At 43.9% G+C, this 5,844-nt stretch overlaps 1 non-coding gene across 1 annotated transcript; it reads right to left on the bottom strand.

Annotated features, from left to right (window-relative positions):
• Positions 1-211: 211 nt before the first annotated feature.
• LOC150039576 (small nucleolar RNA SNORA13) lies at positions 212-346 on the bottom strand. Its single transcript, XR_016534326.1, has one exon. It is a non-coding gene; the product is annotated as a small nucleolar RNA SNORA13 (small nucleolar RNA).
• Positions 347-5,844: the final 5,498 nt, after the last annotated feature.

The following is a 5,844-nucleotide window of genomic DNA, read 5'->3' as shown; positions in this document are numbered from 1 at the left end:
TGAACCACAATGTTGAAAAATTGCTCCCCCCCTAGTGCAACTCCCTTATCACCTTACTTGAAGTGCCACATGGTTTTCAACCAAGACAACTTTTCTCGAGCATTCATCTTTCACCTGGAGAAAATTTAGTTCAAACTGGTTAAGGGAACCACATACCAAACACGGGCCATCTCAGAGACCACTTATATATGCAGATGAACATAAAAGCGGGCACTGTTGCTTGTGCAGCTCCACCACCAAAGATACCAAGAATTTGAGGGCAGGAAAAGGCTGCAAAGCATTTATTTGTGCCTTTTTTCACACCGCATTCACTAGTTTGTGAAAGTGAACGGGCAACACAAAGGCTACCAGAAAAGCTGCCTGTGGCATGGGCTGCAGCCACGCGGGCATGAAGACTGGCCTGCCAAGATGGTGGTGTGCACACACTCACTCTCCATCACGTGCAGGCCCAGGAAGCAGGAGTAATGACCGACATCCTCAGCTGAACCTCGTGAGGCACGGTTTGGGCCCAGCGGGTACTGCGGGAGGGAAGCATCCACACTGGTCCTCCAGGCCGTCTGCCATCGTACGCCAGCGAGAATAGGCTGCAGGCAGCAGGCCTAGGCTGCCTCCGGCCCTCTGGGACTTTCTCGAGGGAAAATGTCTGTCTTAGGCCCCAGTTTGCAAAGCTGGGCGCCAGGCAGGGGCACTATCCGTCCAGAGCCCAGGTGTGGAAGGCCTGAGGGAACACACTGCTCCAGACATGCACAGCACCATCCCTGCCACTGAAAGGAGGAAAGGCATGCCCCCTTCCCAGAATGCTTTTCTACGGCTGGAAGGAACATTGCTGCAGGGCTCGGTGTAGGTGTGTGCCAGCGGACCTTACCATTCTGCACTCTGGCCTGCCACACTGCGGTGGAGGCTACAGGCGCGGGGTGAGATGACGGTCCCCAGGCCCCCTGGAAGCCCATTTTCAGTTGGAACCGGTTCTGGTGACAGAAAAATGTTTTCTCGGGTGTGGTCTGAGTAGCAGGTGCGGCCCAGAGGCGTCAGACTCGAAGACTCACTGCGCCGCCCACCCTCTCCAGTTGAGGGACAGTAAGGTCATTCATGAAAACATTTATGATAATGGTTAATCATGAGGACACAGAAAAAAATTAGGGAACGAAAACCTGAGAGCTTGCCCGACTCCCAGGCTGCGCCTGGGTAATCCTGGCTACTCAGGAGGCTGGGAATTGAGGATCAGGTTTCAAAGCCAGACTGGGAGACATTTCTCTCCAATTAACCAACAGAAAGAGAAAGGCGAAAGTGGCCCTGAGGTCCAGCGGTAGTGAGCTAGCCTTGAGTGACACAGATAGAGGAGAGAGCCCAGGCTAGGAGTGTGTGAGGGTGAGCACACAAAAGCGGGGCCTGCAGCTCAGTGGTTGGAGGCCCTGGGTTTTAACACTAGTACCGTTATAAACAAACAAGGTGTTTCCGGCTGCAGTCCAGGCCCAGGAGGGAATGAGGAGCTGGATTATATTTAAACATTCAAATTAGCCACATCATAACTGTACAGAGAAGTTGTGGTGTTTGTTTTGTAAATAATACACTAGTTTCTTCTAGTTCTTGTTCTTCTTGTTCATGTTCTTGTTCTTCTTGTTCTTGTTCCTCCTCCTCCTCCTCCTCCTCCTCCTCCTCCTCCTCCTCCTCCTCCTCTCCTTGTTCTTCTTCTTGTTCTTCTTGTTTTTCTTCTTGTTCTTCTTCCTCCTCCTCCTCTCCTTGTTCTTCTTCTTGTTCTTCTTGTTTTTCTTCTTGTTCTTCTTCTTCCTCCTCCCATTCTCCTCCTCTTTTTCTTCTTCTATTTCCTTTTCTTTCTCTTCTTCTTCTTCTTCTTCTTCTTCTTCTTCTTCTTCTTCTTCTTCCTCCTCCTCCTCCTCCTCCTCCTCCTCCTCTTCTTCTTCTTCTTCTTTCTTCTTCTTCTTCTTCTTCTTCTTCTTCTTCTTCTTCTTCTTCTTCTTCTGCTTCTGCTTCTGCTTCTGCTTCTGCTTCTGCTTCTGCTTCTTCTGCTTCTTCTGCTTCTTCTGCTTCTGCTTCTTTCTGTTCTTCTTTTTCTTTTTATTCTCCTCCTCCTCCTCCTTCTCCTTATTGTAAGTCCTGGGGTGTGTAGCCAGGGCCTGAGTACTGTCCTTGAGCTTTCTCAAGGCTAGCACTCTACTGGAGCCTCGGCACCACTTCTGGCTTTTTTTCTATGTATGTGTTACTAAGGTATCGAACCCAGGACTTGCTGCATACTAGGCAAGAACTCTACCACTAGGTCACACTCCCAGACATAGCTACATATTATTTCGTTTTTAAAAATGTAATCAATATAAGTCTATCAGTAACATCATTTTTTTCCTGTCAGTTCTGGGGCTTGAACTCTGGGCCTAGGCACTGTCCTTGAGTTGAAGAGCTCAAGGCTACTACTCTACATTTTTAAGCCACAGAGCCACTTCTAGTTTTCAGGTCTCACATACTTTCCTGCCCAGGCTCTCCTAGAGGTATTGCTCAAGTGGTAGAACACCAGACATCAATTTAAAAAAGTAGAGCAAGGGTGTAAGGCTCTGGTAATGGAAAAAAAAGGAAAAATAAAAAAAGGAGAATGATCAGGGAATAGCAGGCTGTGGTGATGGTACCTAGCACAGAGCAAGGAATGAAGTGGAAATGTATGAGACAGACATAAGCAAGACATGCAAGGCTCATAACTGTGAAAGAAATTGGGGTTTTATCCTGAAACTTTAGAATTTTCACCACAGAGATAAAGCAGAGGATATTTTGTTTCTTCCTGTTAAGTTTAATCCTTGCTGAGGAGAAAGGTAGTGAAAAAGGCTGTGCAGTTGGCAGCAGACTCTCCTAGCTCTTGTAAGACTTAGGAGAGACTCATCCAAACACTAGTTCAGCACCTTTGTTTCTTTTTTTCTTTTTCATGCATTTTTATTGCTATTATAAAGGTGTTAAAGTTATCTAAGTCAGATAAAGAGTTGGGGATTTTTTTTTGGTTTAGTTTTGTTTTGTGGGTCATGGGGCTTGAACAGGGCCTGAGCTTGTCCCTGAGCTCTTCAGCTCAAGGCTATCACCCAACCATTGAGCCAAGCCCCACTTCTCATTTTCTAGAGCTTAAATGGAGATAAGAGTCTCAGGTCCTTTTGTGCCCGGGCTGGCTTTGAACCTTGATCCTCAGATCTCAGCCTCCAGAGTAGTTAGGATTACAGGTGTGAGCCACCACACCCAGCTTGTACATTTGTTTCTGAGCAACCTCACTTCCTCTCCCAATCTTTCCCAGTTTCTTCCTCCCATTCCCACCCACAAGATGTATAGCTCATGTTCAACATAATGTGTAATGAGTATCACTGTGGCATTTGTTCACTGTTTGTCCTTGCATTTCTGTGTCTGCTCTTACACTTCAAAGACAGATAAAGGAACAAACAGACAAAAAGAAAAAATGGCAACAAGCAAAAAAACCTCTTGCTTACATTTCCTGGAGTTGCTTTGTGTTCTTCTTCAAAGAATATCCTTACTGTATGACTGCATAGAATCCTAGGTATTTTATCATGTCCCAATGTATTTTTTTGAAAACCACCCAGCATATTTACTTGTAGGTTTATAGGCACGTTCTAGCTACCACAAATGAGTGTGTCTGGCTTACTTCCATTCTAGCCAGCACAAATAAGTGTGTCTGGCTTACTTCATTTAGTATAATTTTTTTCCAGTACTGGGATTGAGCTCAGTGCCTGAGCACTGTCCTTGGGCTTTCTCAAAGCTAGAACTCTACCACTCGAGCCACAGCACCACTTCTGGCTCTTTTCTATGTATGTGATACTGAGGAATTGAACCCACGCCTTCATGCATGCTAGGCAAGCACTCTACCACTAGGCCAAATGGCCAGCCCCATTTAGTACAATTTTTTCCTAATCTTTCCATTTTCTTTGGAACGGTACAATAGAGATCCCCTATGACCCAGGAATTCCTCACCTGGGCATTTATCCAATAGAGCACAACCAGGTGTATTGCAGCATTATTTCCCATTGCTAAGATATGGAATCAATCTAGATTCTCCCTCAGTGGATGAATAGATCAAGAAAATGTGGTGTATATGTATACACAATGCAACTCTACTCATCCACCAGAAAGAAGGATATTGCACTGTTGTTTCTTTTAAAAGAAAATAAAAGGAAAAGAATGAACATGTCTCATCTCAACTATAAATTAAATATTGTATAAATTAAATATTTAGAGTTAATATATATTCAGCATAATTCCAAGTTGTCTGGAAAAAATTACAGGGAAGGAAAGAAAATGTAGTATAGCCTAGTGATCATTAAGATGAATATGTTCACATATAATTTCAGAAGATGTGGATTGTCTTCCTTTGGTTAGCAAAAGCTATATAAAATGCCCCGTGCACCATCAGTGGTGGAAACCTGACAGAAGGTGGCCTTGTCCATGACAGCCATAGGCTAGTGGACTGCTCCAGAAATACAAACTAACAACAATCCCAACAGGCCCGATGTCATTACATACAATTACCACCAGGTGGCGGTAGAACACAAGCACAAAAAAAATCACACTGCTTTAGAATCACATCACACACGCACTTCAATTTGAATGAAATTACAACTAAGTAACCATATTAACTATAACCATCTCAACTTTCAGGAATTTTTTAAACCTAGTTTCCATTCTACATTTTCAGAAATATGACAGATTTTCTTATTAAAATCCTGGTGTAGTTATATAAAAAAGATTTGTTTGGGGGGGTGGGGGGAGAGGGAAATGGGTACCAAGACATGTGAAAGGGTATCAATGTATGTGAATTAATGCACCTTCTATCTGGCAAATATCATGTAACCCTTTTACTAATTATAATAAAAAAGAAATAGTAAAAAAAATTTAAAAAAAAGATGTTTGGGTATGTTACTTAGTTTTACCCCTGAAATTTTCTGCATGTCAGTTCAGACAGGAATGAACATCTCACACTGGCAACTGCCTGTGTACTACAGATATATATGTCCCGAACCAACTGGGAAAGTAAGGCTGCAGTGGCCTGGAGTCAGCCTGCCAGGAAATAGACATAGGAATGTGGGCTGAATGATTCATAAGTACTTCTGTTATGGGTTAGGCAGCTCATTTTGTCTTAATTTTTTTTAGTCAGGTATAACTTGACTGCTATGTTAGTCACACTCTGGAAAGAAATAGCTGCTAGATTAAAATATATGTCTTTTATTTTTATGACTAAGTATAGATATAGAATGTGGCTCATGTTCACATGATTCCAAGAACATTTTTAGGAAATTCCGTTTCCATGTCAGTAACTTTGCTTTTCCATGGTGTGGCAGCCTTCTTCCCATCCCTCCCCACCCCTCCCCTCCCCTCTCCTTGTTTGCCTTCCCTTCCCCCTCCCCTGCCCTTCCTATTCCCTCCCCTCCTACCCCTTCCTTTCCTTCTCCTTCCCTTCTTCTTCCCTATTCTTTCCCTTTTCCTTGCCTTCTCCTTCCTTCTTTCCTTCCTTCCCTCCTTCCTTCTTTCATTAATTTCTGCCTTACTTCCTTTCCTCCCTTCCTTTTTCCACTCTTTCTCCAAGACTGAGGTTTGAACTCTGTGTTAAATGCTTTCAAGTGCTCTACCACCTGAGCCACACTTCGAACACCAGAAGTCTTTCTTTGGGAAGCGGGCAGACAGACGGTAGGAGAATGTCTGGTTAGGTGAATACTTTGGCGAGGACAGGATAAGAGAAACAGCAATGATAGAACTTGATTTTCTAATAAGTGGCATTAGTTGTCTTCAATCTGTGGCAGAGAATTCCTGGATGGTCCACTAGACTTGGAGTTTCTCAAATGGATAAGG

This window comes from Megascapheus bottae, unplaced genomic scaffold (genome assembly GCF_031878675.1).
Source record: "Megascapheus bottae isolate mThoBot1 unplaced genomic scaffold, mThoBot2.hap1 HAP1_SCAFFOLD_152, whole genome shotgun sequence".
Classification (NCBI taxonomy): Eukaryota; Metazoa; Chordata; class Mammalia; order Rodentia; family Geomyidae; genus Megascapheus; species Megascapheus bottae.
The sequence above is the reverse complement of the archived record's forward strand: the minus strand, read 5'-3'. Positions and strand labels throughout refer to the sequence as shown.